This window comes from Arvicanthis niloticus, chromosome 12 (genome assembly GCF_011762505.2).
Source record: "Arvicanthis niloticus isolate mArvNil1 chromosome 12, mArvNil1.pat.X, whole genome shotgun sequence".
Lineage (NCBI taxonomy): Eukaryota > Metazoa > Chordata > Mammalia > Rodentia > Muridae > Arvicanthis > Arvicanthis niloticus.
In genome coordinates, this window is record NC_047669.1 from 12,117,003 (window position 1) to 12,134,941 (window position 17,939).

General features: G+C 38.4%; 1 pseudogene; it reads right to left on the bottom strand.

The window, feature by feature from the left end:
• Positions 1 to 3,131: 3,131 nt before the first annotated feature.
• LOC117718004 (peroxisomal acyl-coenzyme A oxidase 1 pseudogene) overlaps positions 3,132 to 17,939 on the bottom strand; it is a 28,019-nt pseudogene continuing 13,211 nt past the window's right edge.

The following is a 17,939-nucleotide window of genomic DNA, read 5'->3' on the forward strand; positions in this document are numbered from 1 at the left end:
AAGACTTCAAACAGAAGACAAAGACCTAAATGAACTTAAAAGTGACAGTAGTAAAATTACTGAAACCTAAAAAGACATAAACAGGTAAATGAAGTAGACAATTCAAGATATGAATATTAAATCCAATCAATAGATTGAAGTAAAAAGAACTCAAGCTGAAATGGAGCAGAAAGTACAAAATTCAATAAATCTAATAATAAAGTAAAAATGTTCAATGAAACTGTCACCAAAAATCCCAGATCACACAGAAGATACACTGCTGAGCTTAAAGATATAGTCAAGGAACCAGATCATTCAACCAAAGAAAATTATATACTTTATAAAATATTTATGAGCAGAATTTATGTAGAAATTTTGAGGTACTATGAAAAGACAGATTATAAATTATGACCCTGGAGACGAATTCCAGGCCAAATAATATTTAATATTTTTAATAAAACCATATAAGAAAATTTCCCAAATGAAGAGATTATGATGAATAATTATTAACCTGATTTTGAAGTGAGTTTGCAAGTATTTTATTGAGAATTTTTGTATTTGTATCTATCAGGGAGGTGTGTGTGTGTTTGTGTGCATGTGTATGTTTGTGTGTCTGTATGTGTCTAGTTTTGATATCAAGGTAATATTAGCTTCAAAAAAATGCTTCAAAGCACACTTTCTTTTTCTATTTTAAGGAATGAAGTGAAAAGAAAAGAGGCTCACAAAACACCAAACAGACAGGATCAAAAAATAGATTCCTCACCAAGAATTATAACCAAACACTAAAATAAAAGGTACAAAAAAAGGTACTGAAACTTGCAAGAGAGAAGGTCTCTTATGAGGCAGAGACATCAGAATAACAGCAAATAATTTGATAGACAGTTTTTAAAAGTCAGATATGTTTAAAAAAAAGATGTATTCCAAGTTAGAAAAATGTCAATCCAGAATATTATACCCAGAAGAACTATCTATTAAAATTTAAAGATTAAACCTTTCCATGACAAGAACAGAATAAAATACTAAGCCTTACATAGGGAAAATTCTGGATTAAAGAGAAAAATAAACATACACAAGAGTCTACAGGGGAAAGACAAATAGTGCCAGAACAGTTCATCAGAAGAAGTCTAAGAAAATAACAGGAAATAAACAAAACGGTGAGAATTAATGCACATCAAAAATAACTCTGAATATTGTAAGTTGTATTTGAATATTGAATTCAATATATGAATACTGAAAGTTGTAATGGTATCAATTTTCCAATAAGAAGGCACACACTACCAGATTGGATCAGAAAATTTTTCTACTTCCAAGAAATAGCTTTCCATCAAAGATAGATACCATCTGTCCTTAAAAGAGCAACATGGTACTGCAAGCAAATAGAACTAGAAAACAAGTAAGCCTACATATATATAATATATATATATAATGATATATATTTCAAAATAGACTTCAAACTAAAAATAATAAGAAGAACTAAAGATCACTTTATATTTATCAAGAGAACAATTCATCAGGTTAATGTTACATTTTTAAATATATATGTCCCAAACACAAGTGAACCCAATTTCATAAAACACATCTAGTATATATGAAGGCACAGATTAACCCCAACACAATGATAGTGAAAGATTTCAACAACCCACTGTCACCAGTAGAGAGGTCTTTACAACAAAAAGTAAACAGAAACTTTGAAATTAAATGAATATATAAATCAAATTAACCTGGCATGTTTCTATAGAACATTTCATCCAAAAATAAAAATATTCTTTTTCCAAAATATATTATGATATAGAGCACAAACTGAACCTCAATGAATATATAAGAATATTGAAATGACATCCTAAATTCTCTAATCACAGGGGGATAAAACTAGATATCAAAAGCAACAGAAACTATAGAACACATATAAAAACAGGGAGATTAAACAACATATTATTGAATAAGTGGGTCCCTAAAAGAATTAAAACAGAATTTTTTTATTTTAGAATTGAATAAAAATGAAAACACAATATACCAAACTCTATAAGGTACAATGAAGGCAACCCTAAGAAAAAATTTTACAGTACTAAATGCCTTTATAAAAGAAAATTAAAGAGATTTCAAATAAATAATGATGGTCCTTAGAAAAACAAGAATAATCCAAAACCAGAAGCAGGAGACTAGAAGAAGCAATTCAGATCAAGACAAAAATTAATGAACTCAAAATGAACAAAACAAAGAATCAATGAAATAGAGGGTTCATTTTATGGAAAAATAAATAAGATTAATAATTCCTTGTCCAAATTATGCAAAAGAAAGAAAATAGACAAATTAATAAAATTAGAGCTGTAAAGGCATTTACAACATATTCCAGAAACATTGAGATAACTATGAGACATTCTTTAAAACCTATTTTACATGAAATTGACAAATCTGAAATTTCTAGATGTGTATGATTTGCCAAAATGAAACCATATACAATAAATAATTTAAACAGATCTATAATCAGCAATAAGATTGAACCAGTAATAAACTACCTTCCAGCTAAGAAAAGTCCAGGACCAGGTGAATTAACTGCAAATTTTTACAAGACTTTTAAAGGACAAACACCAATTACCAAATCTTAACAAATTATTCCTCAAAATAGAAAAGGAAAGAATGGTTTAAAGCATTTTATGAAGCTTATGTTACCTTGATAACAAAACTAGATGCACACACACACACACACACTCCTCCCTGATGAATATAAATGCAGACATTCTCAATTAAAACTGACTAACTCACTTTTTTTAGATTTTTTTATTTATATGAATACACACTGCAGCTATCTTCAGACACACACTAGAAGAGTGCATGGAATCACATTACAGATTGTTGTGAGCCACCATGTGGTTGCTGGGAATTGAACTCAGGACCTCTGGCAGAAAAGTCAGTGCTCTTAACCACTGAGCCATCTCTCTAGCCTGCAAACTAACTTCAAAATCACATTCAAAATTAAAATATGTACATGTGACTATATATAATGGTAGTCACTATAATTAGGAAAAAGTTTAAAGACACTTGCAGGGTATTTGGCATAATTCTAACACCTCTCTGGATGTTTTTTTTTTTCAGTCATTTTAAATTTATTTGTTATTTTCCAGAGTATGAATTACTGTCAATAGAAACCCCAACAAGGTGACATACTGTTTATTGTCAATATTCAGGGATTATCAGTCATTCCAGGAGAAAGGTTAAGGCTTGTGTCAACAAATTTGATGTTTTTGATTGTACGTCAGAGGTTGACATCATTTCCACTCCAGTTACACTGTATTCTCAGAACTGTTCTAAAAGAAATGCCACAGATACAGACTTAATAGGTTACAATGATCTCTCTACTGTGCTTTTAAGAACAAAGAATTCCGATTAGCCAGGCATGTCAGCACACACCTGTAACCCCAGCATTTGGGAGGCTGAGGATCAGAGTTCAAGGCCACTCTGGGCCCTGTCTCAAGAAAAAAAAAAAATCACCACACAAAAAATGCACACACACACACATACTACAAAAGGTGCACGTTTCGGCTTTAAAGTCAGAATGACTGCAGAGGCAGCTGTGCATATGAAGGGGCCATTTTACCACCTCATAAGACTGCTAGCAGCTTACCACAAAGCCAGCTGCCCAGCGAGAAAACTCCCCACAGCCTGCACTCATTCTTCAGCCGCTTCAATGATCCATCTTTTCAACTAACACTCTCAGCCGATGGCCGTGGCCCAGGGCTTTCCTATTATTATTTCTGGTGTAAAAGGTGACCCGAGTGATTTATTTTTTTATGTCAAAGACTTTGATGACCACTGAGCATTTTAATAGCTATGACAACAAGAAGATAGAATCTTTCAAATCTGGATTGTCCCCAGGAAATTTACTTAACAAAGTCACCAAAATAGAGTAATACCATAGCTGAGGGGTCTCCCTATACTTAATCTATGAGGAAGACCTGGTACTATCTCTATTATCTCTTCCAGGAGAAGGCAAACAAGCCAGGGAAGGTCAGCCACCATGATTGAAGCCCAGGCAATGGATGAAAGCCTGGAGGTAAAGACAAGCAACTAAATTATGTCGGAAAGTGGGGTTAAAGGTGCAAGACCCACTACCAGGAAGACTGAGCCTGGAGTGGGTGCTCACTCCCACCGGGAGCTCTGGTTTCTTGGTGGGTAGGTGTTTAAGGAGTCCTCTTGTTGACTATGGTAATGTGACAGTTAAAAGGGGTGACACACCCACACAGCAGGCAGCAGGGGCACACATAATGGCCACACACCCACAGCAGGGTTTCTATTAGTTTCCAGGCCCCTAAACTCCTGTTCTTAGTGGGAGATCAGAAAGCCTGGAAAGTTCTACTCTATATCACACCTTTGTTTAAAAAACATATATTCAGTGATTAGCAGTAAAAATGTGAAAATAGCTAAGTATTTAGTAGTTAAACTCTGTTAATTCCCCCAGAGTCAAGGCCTACAGAGCTTAGCAGCAGTACAAACAAACGCAAGACCACAGCCCTGAAGCTTTCTGGGTTCCTAAGTCTCTGCATTGCTACACTTAAAATGCTGAATTTCTCATTTAATGTCTAAAGTCTGTTCATTTCTCTACTTAGAGAGAGGAAAAGGTCAGCCCATCATTTGCTCTATAGCTACACAAATTTGATGACGATTTCACAAGGATTAGTGAATCAAGGAGAGAATTCCTGGTGCTTTGTGGAACTCAGATTTGTCCCCAGAAAAACTTCAAAGCTTGAACTGCAGGGGCTTCAAGTGCTTGTGGTAAGATTCGTGGACCTCTGTTTTGTTCAGTGGGGATTTCTTGGCCCACTCAAACAAGTTTTCATACACATTCCCATCATAGCGGCCGAGAACAGAGCCAAGTGTCATGTCCTTAAAGTCAAAGGCATCCACCAAAGCAACAGCATTGGGGCGGATCAGTGTGAGCAGCTCCAGTATCCGAGCGTTTACTTGTGACATCTGCGTCCCTGAGATGATGTTCCCCTCAAGAAAATCTCCTTCTTTCTGGCTGATCCCATAGAGAGAATATAAGAGACACAGATTCCTGAGCACAGCCTGCACGGCTTTGTCTTGAATCTTGGGGAGTTTATCTGAAAAGACCTTAAGGGTCACGTAGGGGCAGTGCGCCTCACTTGCCCGAACAAGGTCGACAGAAGTCAAGTTCCATGCCACTTCCTTGCTCTTCCTGTGACTCACTTGAGTCTGAAGGTTTTTTGCAGCAATTTCTACCAATCTGGCTGCACGAAGCTTGTAGGCTTCGGTCAGGCTGTCCAGACTGTTGATGTCCACCATAGCTGGCCAGACTGCCACCTGCTGTGGCTGGATTCGCTGACTCGGCAGGTCATTCAAGTAGGAAACCATACCACCCACCAGCTTCCCCGACTGCACCTGGTCATAGATCTTCATCAAGAACCTGGCTGTCTGAAGCATCATAACAGTGTTCTCTCTCTCGAAGGTGCAGGCTCGGGTGAATGTGACGTAAATGTTTCGGATCCCACTGCTGTGAGAATAGCCGTGCCCACCGCAAGCCATTCGACATTCTTCGATCCCAGCATTGGCTGTCCAGGTAGTAAAAGCCTTCAGCCCAGCGGTGAGGGCATGAAGCTCAGGCAGCTCACTCAGGTCCCCTTGATCAATGCTCTCATTAATTCGAAGGTAGGTCTCCTTAATGTATCGTCCTACAAAGTGGAAGGCATAGGCAGTGGCCAGGAGCGGGAAGAGTTTATACTGCTGGGTTTGAAAATCCAAAATCTGTGGTTCCGGGTCACTTGGCTTGATTTCAGACTGGCGCCTCACAGCACTGTATCGTATGGCAATGGTGCACGCCTTGGACAGACTCTGAGCTGCACTTCCCACGAGGAAGGACCTTACGAAAACCATGGTCCCGTATGTCAGCTTGTTACCCAAAGGTTTTACATACGTGCCGTCAGGTTTCACCTGGGCATATTTCATCAACATGTTCTCTCTAGGAATACGGTAATTGTCCATCTTCAGGTAGCCATTATCCATCTCTTCATAACCAAACTTGGGGCCAATATCCCCAACAGTGATGCCTGGCAAGGGCTTGTGGGTCCCAATTTCACGGATAGGGACAACAAAGGCATGTAAAAGCGGTAGCACTCCCCTTGAGTGATGAGCTGAGCCAGAACTATAGCGTGATTGGAAGTCTTCCCAAGTCCCCCAGGCCACCACTTAATGGACGTCACAGTGGGGCTGATGAGTATGAACTCTTGGGTCTTGGGGTCATATGTGGCTGTGGTTTCCAGGCCTCGAAGATGAGTTCCATGACCCATCTCTGTCTGCGCATAAGTGCCCGTGATCTCCAGATTCCAGGCTGGCATGAAGAAGCACTCCTGCTGCTCTTCGGTGGCCTGGTGAAGCAAGGTGGGCAGGAACATGCCCAAGTGAAGGTCCAAAGGCTCAGGATGCCCTCGGTGCACAGAGCTTTCATCCTCTCCGTTTGCTCCATCTATGCATCACATGGACATGGGGGGCCAAGGGAAGAAGACTGCATGTTTAAGGGCAGCCCAGGCTAACAAAGCCTTGTCTTTAAAAACCAAAGCAGCCGGGCAGGTTTTTTTTTGTTTGTTTGTTTTTTTGTTTTTTTTTTTTTTTGTTTGTTTTGGTTTTGTTTTTTGTTTTTTTTTTTTTTGAGACAGGGTTTCTCTGTGTAGCCCTGGCTGTCCTGGAACTCACTCTGTAGACCAGGCTGGCCTCGAACTCAGAAATCGGCCTGCCTCTGCCTCCCAAGCGCTGGGATTAAAGGCGTGTGCCACCACTGCCCAGCCTCTCTGGATGTTTTAACTTTACATAGTGAGATTATGAATTTAAAGACTGCTGCTCTGCTGAGCTTTGACGGTGTAGATACTGCTGATAAAATTACCCATATCCTGAGGTTATTATTTCCATTTTGGTCAAGCTTGAAGAATGGCATATATAGCTTGATCATGCTAGCCCTTTGTCCTGAGAATACTTTTATTCCTGCCCATCATGTTAAAGCTCATCTTTAACAACATCAACATGTTGGTGGCCAAAGTACATGGCTTGAACCTGAAAATGGACCTCCAGACAGAGTTATTAATTTAACAGGCCGGGCAAGCCAAGGACAGGTAAGATTCTGCACAAAGCCTTTCCAACCTAAGACAGAAGTACATTGTTTTCGATACTGTTTATTCCATGATGGGTTAGGAAAGCATTCTTGTCAGAACAACCTAAGACAGGCTCAGTGTGTTTATGAAATAAAAAATGGAGGAGATGTGGAGAGCTTTTGGGGCTGCTTGGCAGGAATCTGACATTGGCCAAGGACAAGGAAATGGGCTTTAGGCAGGAATCTGACATTAGGCTAGAACAAAGAAGTAATTTCAGGCAGGAATCTAAATCTTAGGTTAAAACAAGGAAGCAGCCTTCAGACATGAAATGACTTTGGGCTAGGACAATGAAGTTGGCTCAGATATTTTGGTCAGTCTGATAAACCCTTAGAAACAGTGATCACGGGAGTGTTCATGAACTTTTGTTTATTTCCTTGCTTGTTCTTTGACTATTTGTGTTTATTATCTTGCTTGTTCCTTGACTATATACATCTATTGTATTGCTAGCTCCTCAACCTAGAACTGAATGTAATCTTAATACTTGAATGTAATTTAAATGGTATAAAAGCAGAGTGGGGGAAAAAAAAAAAGAAAAGTAAATAGATAATGTGTCTGTAAAAAAATAATCACATTCAAAACTTGACAATTCATCATAATCGAGTTGGTGTCGTCCAAGAGATACAGGAATAGTTTAATATACATAAATTAATTAATGTACTGTATCACATTACATTATGTATAATGTATTATATTATATTAATATAATGTATAAATGAGCTCTGTGATGGAAGTCACATGATTATCTCACTAACTCCAGAAATGGCTTTTGACAGAACCCAACAACCCTTCAAGATAGAAATCATGGAAATTCTAGAGATAGGAACATACCCCATACCCACATACCATAACATAATAAAGGCTATATATGACAAACACATAGGCAACAACATACTAAATAGACAAAAACCTCAAAGCATTGCACTAAGATTAGTAGCAAGATACGGATGCCTACTCAGTCCTCTCTTATTCAATATAGTCCTTGAATTCTTAGTTAGACCAATAAGCAAAAAACAAACAAACAAAAAACCCAAATGGGATACAAATAAGAAAGAAGAAATCAAATACTTATCAAATACAGATGAAATGATTCTATAGATAAAAGACTCTGGTGACCTCACCAAAAAAATCATAGTGCTTATAAACACTTTCAACAAAGTGACAATAAGCAAAATACACACACACACACACACACACACATGCACGCACACACTTCCTATATACCAAGGTCAAACATACTGAAAAAGAAACCAGGGAAGCAATCTCATCCACAATAGCCACATTAAATCAATCAATCAGTAAATAAATTTGAGAACAAGCCTAGCTAAAGATGAGAAAGTTCTCTATAATAAAAACTTTAAGAGAAGAATTTAAAAACAGCACTAGAAAGTGGAAAGACCTCCCATGTTCATGGATTGGAAGAATTAATATTGTGAAAATGTTCATCCTACCAAAAAACAATCAATATTCAATGAAATACCAATCAAAATTCCAACAGGATTCTTTATAAGTCAAAAAATATTAAATTAATATGAAGCACAAAAAACAAGGATACCCAAAAAAATCTAAAAAAAGAATGTTGCAGGAGGCATCGCCATTCTTGAGATCAAGTTATACTATAGAACCATAGTAATAAAATCAGCATGGCACTTACACAAAGCAGACACATAGACCAATGGAATTGAACAGAGGATACACACACACATACACACACACACACACACACACACACACACACACACACACACACAGGTTCTTAGTGGATGCAGCAAATTTGAAGATTGTAGGGCCGTGTAGGGTGTCTTGGTTTTTGGTGTGGCACAGACCTTGAACCCTGGCCCCAATGGGGCAACAGCAGGTGTTTAGCCATGCCCCCAGAACCCAGGGTCCCACTCCATCTAAGATCTCCATTAACCTCCACCGTTCATTCACATAAGGATAATGCAGCCCCTCCCAAAGATGTGTCATCAACACAGGTAGAGAGTGTGACTACAGGCCTCAGCCTTAGAGATATTTCCTTATTAATGAGTTACCTAAACGTCAGAAGGCATAGCCAATTACCTATTCTTTTTCCCAGACCTTCCCCTTTCCCCCTCCCTATTTAACTCAGATCTGCCCTGAGTTTCAGGGGTTAGGGGTATACATCCAGATTCAACTATCATCTGTCATTGCCAATAAAGCCGTTTTTGGAAACCCACGGACTTTCTCATGTTATCGGGGCCTGTCGTCTTATGGCCATCATGGAGGACTTCCCTGCTTCCCCCCGCCCCCCATTGATTCCCACAGAAGATCACTCTAAAGTTTCCTGTAAAGCTTAGGAAAAAAAATATAATATGACCCAGCTATACCACTTCTGGGACTATACTCAAAGGGTTCTACATACTAAAGAGATAACCGCAATAGCTAGCTAAACTGTCCATCAGCTGGTGAACAAACAATGAAAATGTGAAGCACACACAATCCATCTGTAAAGAAAAAAAAAATTATCAGGTCACCACAACATGAGGAACTCAGCATTAGGAAGGTTGAGAACCACTGATGTTGACTAAATAAGCAAGGAACAAGAACAATTAAAACAAAGAAACACATAAACAAACAAAAATAAACACAGGAAAGACAGAAGAAATGTGTGGCACCATTTTTAGAAACCTTCAAATTATAGGCATAGATGAGACAGAAGAATCTTAAATTAATGACATAGACCAGATCTTCAACAAGATCACAGAAGAAAACTTTCCCAAACTAAGGAAAGACACACCCACACAAATACAAAAAAAAATGCAGAGCACCAAATACACACCACCAGAAAAGAAAATGTCCATGGCATATTATAAATAAAACACCATATATATATATATGATATTGAAAACTCAAGTCACATGTAAAGGAAAAACTATCAGAATACCAGCTTATTCCTCAATGGAAATTTCGAAAGCCAGAAGAACCTCCGGAGTAAATCCCAAAAGAGTATAAGGGTCAACATAGACTAATATACCCAGAAAAACTAGCCTGTATAATTAAAGGAGAGGAAAAATTTACCATAATATATTCAGACACATCTATCTGCTACCTACACTAGCACATCTTATATTTTAAAAAGGCACCTCCTTAAAATAAAATGTTGGCCAAAAGAACTCCAATAAAATGATTACCAAATGGCTGTCAAAACTGAGTGGGGAGAAGCCCACAATGCCGCAACCCTACACAAAGAACTATAAGCAGCTGAGGAAAGCTGGGAAGGAGTGAGGTGGCTGTCCTCAAAAAGAACATACCAATTCAACTCTAAACTAAATTGTATAATCAGTTTAAAACTGAAAAGGGCACAAATAAACTATGGGAGCATGCAAAGTATAAAATTAAACAACAGTTCATTATGGCTATTAAGTAGATGCAAAGAAGTATTTAAAAGCGATTATCAAGTTTACTATACACAATGTATATGAAATAATCCACGCCAGTATATGTAATATAATACATGTCAGTGTGGGTAAAACAAGTATAGACTTTGTTATGTATTTTGAATAACTCTATACAATAGGAACAAAAATGTGAATTGAAGTACCTATGAATATCCTTTTTAAAATGGAGAAGACACCAATGGAGAAAATCATAAAAACAACACTAAAATGCAATCACAAATGGCTCTGTGCAACATGTTCAAAGACAGGCAAACACTACCACAATAGTATAGTTTTTACTAGATGATCCATAGACTTAGTGAAATTCTGATGTGAGTCTCACAAGAAGGTTCCATGAGCTTTGACAAGCTAAATTTTAAATTGTCATGAGAAATCAAATGCCAAGAACCCTCAAAAAGATCTTGAGTGACAGAAAGAATAATTTTCATTGTCAAATGAGACTTTCTATAAAGCTATAGTCATTAAGAGAGAGCACTGCTTGTATCAAAACAGACAAATGTAGGAAGGGACCACAACTGAAAATTTTAAACTATAGTCATCTATCTATGGTAATCTGGCGAATGACAGGGAAGTTATTGGTGAACACTGGAAAGGCAGGTACTGAGAGTGTCTATGTGGGAACAAACTACCCAATGTGTCATGTGTTTATATTCATGACTCTAAGACTCAGGTTAAAAATCATTATGACCTTCAGGTTACAAAGGATTTTTTAAATAAAACATAAATTACAAAAGCTGTAATTGAAAGAATGCATGTTTAAGCTCAGTTAACAGTAAGTTTAGTTAATGAAAAAAGTCAGTAACTTCTGGGTAAAACCTCTTTGCTAGACATAAAGCTGACAGAAACTTAATAAGTTTCTAAGGCGAAGAAAATCAATAAAGTAGTAGCCATAAGGACTTGGTGGGAGATGTGGCACACAGCGACCATTGAGAGGGGGGACTATCGAGTTAGTCTTAGACAAGTGAAAGTTAAAGCTAATGGGAACTGTGAAAATATGGAAGGACTTGAGGGGTAAGTTGGATCCAAATGTGTTATCTGCATGTAAAATAATAAAATATTTAACAAAAATAAAGTAAACTAAAGAAATAGAAAACTAAATTGCTATTTTATTGTAACCAGATTCAGAGGGAAAAAAAAAAAAAACCAAACCTCATCTCTGTATTTGGGGATTTTGTTCCATCTTTGTTTGTTCTTTGTGAATGTTTATTTATCGGGATTTTGTCTGGCTTGAAATTATGCAGGCCTTGTGTGTGCTGTCACAGTTTCTTTGAATTCATATGTGCATCAGTCCTGTTTTATCTGAAAGACAGTTGCCTTGGAGCCATCCACCAACTGAGCCTCTTACAGTCTTCCAGCCTCATCTTCTACACAGATCCCTGGGCTCTGAGGGGAGGAGCTTGATGAAAACATCCCATTTAGAGTTTGGTGTTCCCTTTTAGAGTTGAGTGCTCAAAGGCTCTCATTGTACATTGCCCAGTTGTGAGTCTCTATATTACTTAACATCCACGGCAAGAAGAAGTTCTCTGCTGGTGGCTGAGTAATACAGTGTTCTATAGGTACAGCAATATGTCATTAGGAGTCATTTTATTTTTATGTTCACCCAGCAGAAGAACAATAATAGGTTTTCCCCTGTGAGTGTTCTGTTCTTAAGTTCTTAGATATTTTAGCAGTGTCAGGTACAGATTACACACATGGAAGGACCTTAAATCCAGTTTATAAGTGGCTAGTTACTCTGCTGGTTTGAATGAAAATGGCTCCCATAGGCTCATACGTTTGAATACTTAGTCCCTAGTTAGTGGAACAGTTTGGGAAGGATTAGGAGGTGTGGCCTTGTTGGAGGAGGGGAGTCACTGGAGTTGGGCTTTGAGGATTCAAAGAACTCAATAGCATTCCTAGTTTGACTGTTTGTCTCCTACTTGTGGATCAAGATATGAGCTCATAGTCATTTCTACCACCATGCCTTTCCTCAGCCATCATGGACTGTAATTAATTAATTAATTACCATTTAATTAAATTACCATTAAATTAACCATCTAATTAATTCCAATCAAACACATTGTTTTATAAGTTTACCTGTTAGTGGTATGTTGTCACAGCAATAACAAAGTAACAAAGATAGCTACCTCCTAGTACCTACATTTGTGGTACTATTGCACCAGTGCAGACAGGTCACTGTTGTCACTCACAGAGTTTATAAACACGGCAAGAATGGTGATGGATTTTTGTCCTCCTGTAGACTGCACCTTCCAGAAGAATGAATGCTAGTCAGTAGGGGAAAGGCTTTTTGTTGAGTATCAGCTTGATGTTTCCATGTTCTATGACATTTAAAATGGTTATCTTTTCATCAGTTTGCAGAAGATAACTAATTGCATTGGTAGTAGCCTATAATGTTTTGGGGGGGGGGGGAGTCTATGGCCAATGACTCAAAGATGAAATAAATTCCTGGCCTTGTGTTTTGATTTTGTGTGTTTGTTTGTCTGTTTTATAGCATGTGATATTTACTTGAGGTATTGTCTCTCCTCCAATATGCTAGCTCTGTTTAAACTCCTTCTATATACGTATATATTTTAGGAAGCTTTTATAGTAGTAGGGTTCCCTACAACTTGCAAAAGACCTTTTGTGTTAGATATCTCTTTCCATATGCACTATTCTCCTCAGCTCTCTCATTTATTCTCCCTATTTTGATTTCCTCATTATAACACTATAGTATATTTCTCCTTCCTCTGTTCCCTCTTCCTTCTCCTTCCTTCTACCTCCTGATCCTGAATGAGGTAACTTAGATCCAGAAAGATAAACAATATGTTTTCTTTTATATGGGGATGTTAGTGCTTAAGCTTTAAATATGTATGTTTTATTTAGAATATTCACAGAAGTTAGGTAGGAGATATATTTATCTCTCTCCCTCCCTCCTTCCCTCTCTTCCTCCTCCTCACCCCCCCTCTCTCTCTCTCTCTCTCTCTCTCTCTATATATATATATATATATATATATATATATGAATAAGAACAATTAGAAAATGAACGCTTTCTATGTGGACCATAAAATTCTGTATTTCCATGACTTTTTCTATGTTTCTTGGCCTATGGCAAATACTGTAAGAATTCCAGCCTGGAATTTCCAAGGCACAAATTAGATACCACTGTTGTCCTATTCTTCATACCTCACACATGTGTGTGTGTGTATGTGTGTATGTGTGTGTGTGTGTGCACGTGTGTGTGTATGTGTGTGTGTGTGTGTGTGTTTCTGTCTACCTGTCTCTTCCCCCTCCCTTTTTTCTTTTACAGAATACAATAAAATTTCCTGAGCATGGCCTGAAATCTTTCAGCTTTCCTTCTAGCTTTTTCAATTCTCATTAAAATGTTCATGCCCAATTCTTACAGGATATTTGATCACACTGGAAACCCTGAGATTGTGATATTTACTGGGAAAACCTGTTTTCAGTTGTGGTGTGGCTCAGCCCTAGTCCACACCTTTAATCCAAGAGTTTTCTGCTTGAATATTATAAATAGAATTAAACAAATTCAACCATAGATCAAGAGGCAGAGCAAGCAACCTATTTACAGGAAGTGAGCATAGGATTATGAAGAAAAAAAAATAGCAAGTCAGAGGAAGACAGGAGGATGGATAGAGAGACGCACAGGAAGTAGAAGGGAAGGGCAGCTGGATGTTTTCTCTGCCTCTCTGCGCTAGCAGGCTTACACCCCAGCATCTGGCTCCCAAGTTTCATTGATAAAATCAAAGGATTGAGATTTTGTTTAAAACAACATCTGATGGCATGTACCGTTTAATAATAAATATATTAAACCTATGACAGTATTTTTCCTGTTACATATTTTCACACAATTGATATAGGCTTTTTCATATTTAGAGAAAATTAAACTTTATTTCTGACTTCTAAACTTGCATCTAGACTGGGTTTTATTCAGCCCTGTATGCAGGGCATATGAAAGTTCTTGAGTTAATATGTACTACATAGATGCATGAATGAATAAACACATGAATGAAAGGACGTCTCTGTGGGCTGAATGCTATCTCCTGTGAGGTCACTGAGCAGGAAGAAAGCAATTATGTTTCCTCAGGAGGAAATATGATGGACCGGTATATTCTTGTCCTTTGTCACCTCCAAGGTGACAAAATTCTTCAGCATTATTTTTCCCCTTCAGATCTTTGTTAATTGTTATGCAAAACTATCTTCCCCTGCGATTTGTGAAGAACTGTTTTATATTCTGTAATGTCATGGGATAAGAAGGGGTCTTCACTGTATTATAACAGGGCACAAGGAGTCTTGACTCATTCAAACATGGAGGAAATTGCACAACTGAGGTGGCTTCATTTAAGCCATAGCAAATCTGACCGAGTGATGTCCAGCCAACCTAAACTATCCCATTGTTCTCAGTGTGACTAAAGACTGACTAATATTACTTCCTCTGGCATTTTTTTTTTCCTGCTTCTACACAATGGAAAAGTTCCAGGCTGCTGTTCTACTTCACGGTCTGGACAAAATAACTTCCTCTCCTCACAGCCACTTGAGACTAAAAACAATAGAAGTGGAGTGGGGTATCCAGGCTCCCAAGAGGATGCTTCAGTTTAGCCCTGTGATGTTCAGTTTTGGATTTTATATTGTTCTGAGATATTCACAAGAACTATAAATAATATTGAAACCCAAATAGGAACAGACTGCCTACATGAACTGGTGAGGGCCCTTATACTTTCCCTTTTCATCCTGAGACTTTCAGGATTACTAAGACATCAAGCCAAGGGACTGTGGTTGCATGTGGATTCTCTCTTCTTTTCAGCAGCTGTTTCTTCAAAAACAAGTCCTCATACCTTTGTGCTGTCAACAGTTTCTGCCTCCTCCCTGTAGGCTGTTCTTTGTTCTGTCCTCTGGGAGATGGCTGATGTTTGCACACTGCAAAGAGGCTCAGAGATGTGCTCTGTGTGGACTAGGTCACTAGAGACATGACTGGTGATGACTTTGCCCAGAAAGAAAATGAAGAAATCAGCCAAGCCATGGCCGCAGGAATGCCTTTCAGGCTTAGAAATGGAGGGCACCTTTTTTCAAAGTGGCCTCTTGGGAGATTGAATGGTTTCATTCTCTTACCTCAGTGTTGCTCTGGGTAGATAAGAAGAAATGATGTGACCAGAGGGTATCAAGGTGGCTCAGCAGGTAAGAGTCCTTGTTTCCAAGAATGATTACCTGAGTTTAGACTACAGATTCCACATGGTATAAGAAGAGAACTAGCCCCTAGAAGTTGTCCTCTGACCTACACATGCTTACTGAGGCACATGCGCACCCATACACATAAACATATATATACATTCATACATACATGCATGCATGCATACATCACCTACTTCCATATATCACTGTCTCCATAAGTTTCTACAGTTAAGCTTTCCTCTAAACAATAAGCTACCTCAGTGCCCCTTTTGTCCTCACTGGTGGCAGACAGGCTCAACTGTGTGGTGCTACTTGCATAGAAAGCTCATAACCCTTTGGCAAGGGGGAAAATCTCTCTGCAAAACCTTCTGCCCCTCTCATTTTCTTGGGAAAAACAGCATTCTAGAAGAAAGACACACACACACACACACACACACACACACACACACACACACACTGGAAAATTAACCAAAACCCCTTGCAAGTCTGGAATTCCTTTTCTCATGGTGAGTCATATCTATAACATATGAGTTTCCAATTGTTTGAGGGTCAAAGAAAAATCCAGCCCCTACAAGACTTTTCAGCACTCTGGAAATCGGAAGAAAGGACTAATTTCATGGCAGAAATGATTGCTTTTTGCTTTTGAACTATATCTGGTGGCCCAGAAACCACAGCCATCAAATCCAGAGGCTCTGCTAAATCATCGTGATTTCAGCTACAAATTAAGTCTAATGTGCAGAGCAATGAGTCTGCGGGAGCAATAAACCACTTCTTCAATTGATTAAACTTCCAAGCAACTATGCTTTGATGACCATAGGTGCCCAGCCCTTGAAAAGATTTCATGAGACAATGAAGAGGAACCAACCTCTAATTGTACAGGACTTATACCTGGGACTGTAGATATACCCAAAGATCTTGTGTTCTCTGTCCAGACCTTGAGCTACCTTTTGGTTCTGGCAAGATGCCTCAGGGGACCACATATGTGACAAAGTTAAGAAGAAAATTCACTAAGTTGCTTACAGGCTGTCTATGTCCAAAGAAAGGCTTAGGCCTCGTTTGAGAACATAAGTAGAAGTGTGGTCAGGGAGTCATCTGCTATTTTAAATTGGGTATCCAGGTTAAAGAAAAAGGTTTAATGAGGGAGGTATCAACAAGAAAACCTGAGTGATGGTGCTAACCATGTTTCCATGAGTAACATCATAGTAAAACTGCAGATTTTCCCACAGTCTTTTCAGAAATTCGCAATGTACCTTAAAAAAAAAAAAAAACCAGATTTGTACAAATATATGTGCTCATTATAGAAAAATAAAAAGCACAAGCCAGCATGAAGAAAGTTGTGGTTTTCTGTGATCGCATCACCTAGAGTAACAACTTCCAACAGGCCAGGGTTAATTTTTTGAGCTGAATCATAGTCTTAACATTGGCATTTAGCAGAACCCCTGGCCTCTGCTCCCTGGGTACCATGAATAGATTCTTTCTCATTTTCTGCAACCAAAAATGTGTCACCAGACACAAAAGCCATCAGAAAAAAGCACTCAATTGACCACTAAAGTCTAGACGTAAACAGTGATCCCAGTTTTTGGCTCTCTCCTCACTGAACATTGGAAGGGCTCTTGGCCTTTCTTTTGGGAGATACAAGTGAGCATATAATTTAGAGTGCAGTTGCAGCATCTTAGTTTGTATTTTTATTTTCCTTAAACAGTTTGTCAACTGCATCTGCTCTACAATACCAGCTTCATGGCTTCATTTTGCTCCATTGCATAGCTGTGCCATAGTTTACTTAACGTCTACCTGATGAATATTATTTGTAAGGACAGTATAGTAGTCAAGGTTCTATAGAGGAAGAGAAATGATAGAATGAATGACTGAATGAGTGAATAGATAGATAGATAGATAGATAGATAGATAGAGATTAGACATAGACATAGATGACCTGAGATTAGTTCACAGCGTCCACATGGAGGAAGAAGAGAACTGGTTCCCATAAGTTATCCTCTCTCTTCCACATGTTCACTCTGGCACATACACACACACACACACACACACACACACACACACACACACACGCGCATACATATATGGAGATTTAGTAGAGTGTTTTTTTAGGCTGGAGTCTGGCTAGTCTAATGATGGCAATCTCCCAAAAGAAAGGCCAAGAGCTCTTCCAATGTTCAGTTGAGGCTGGATGTCTCAACTGCTCTTCAGTCTACATTGGAATCCTAAAGAA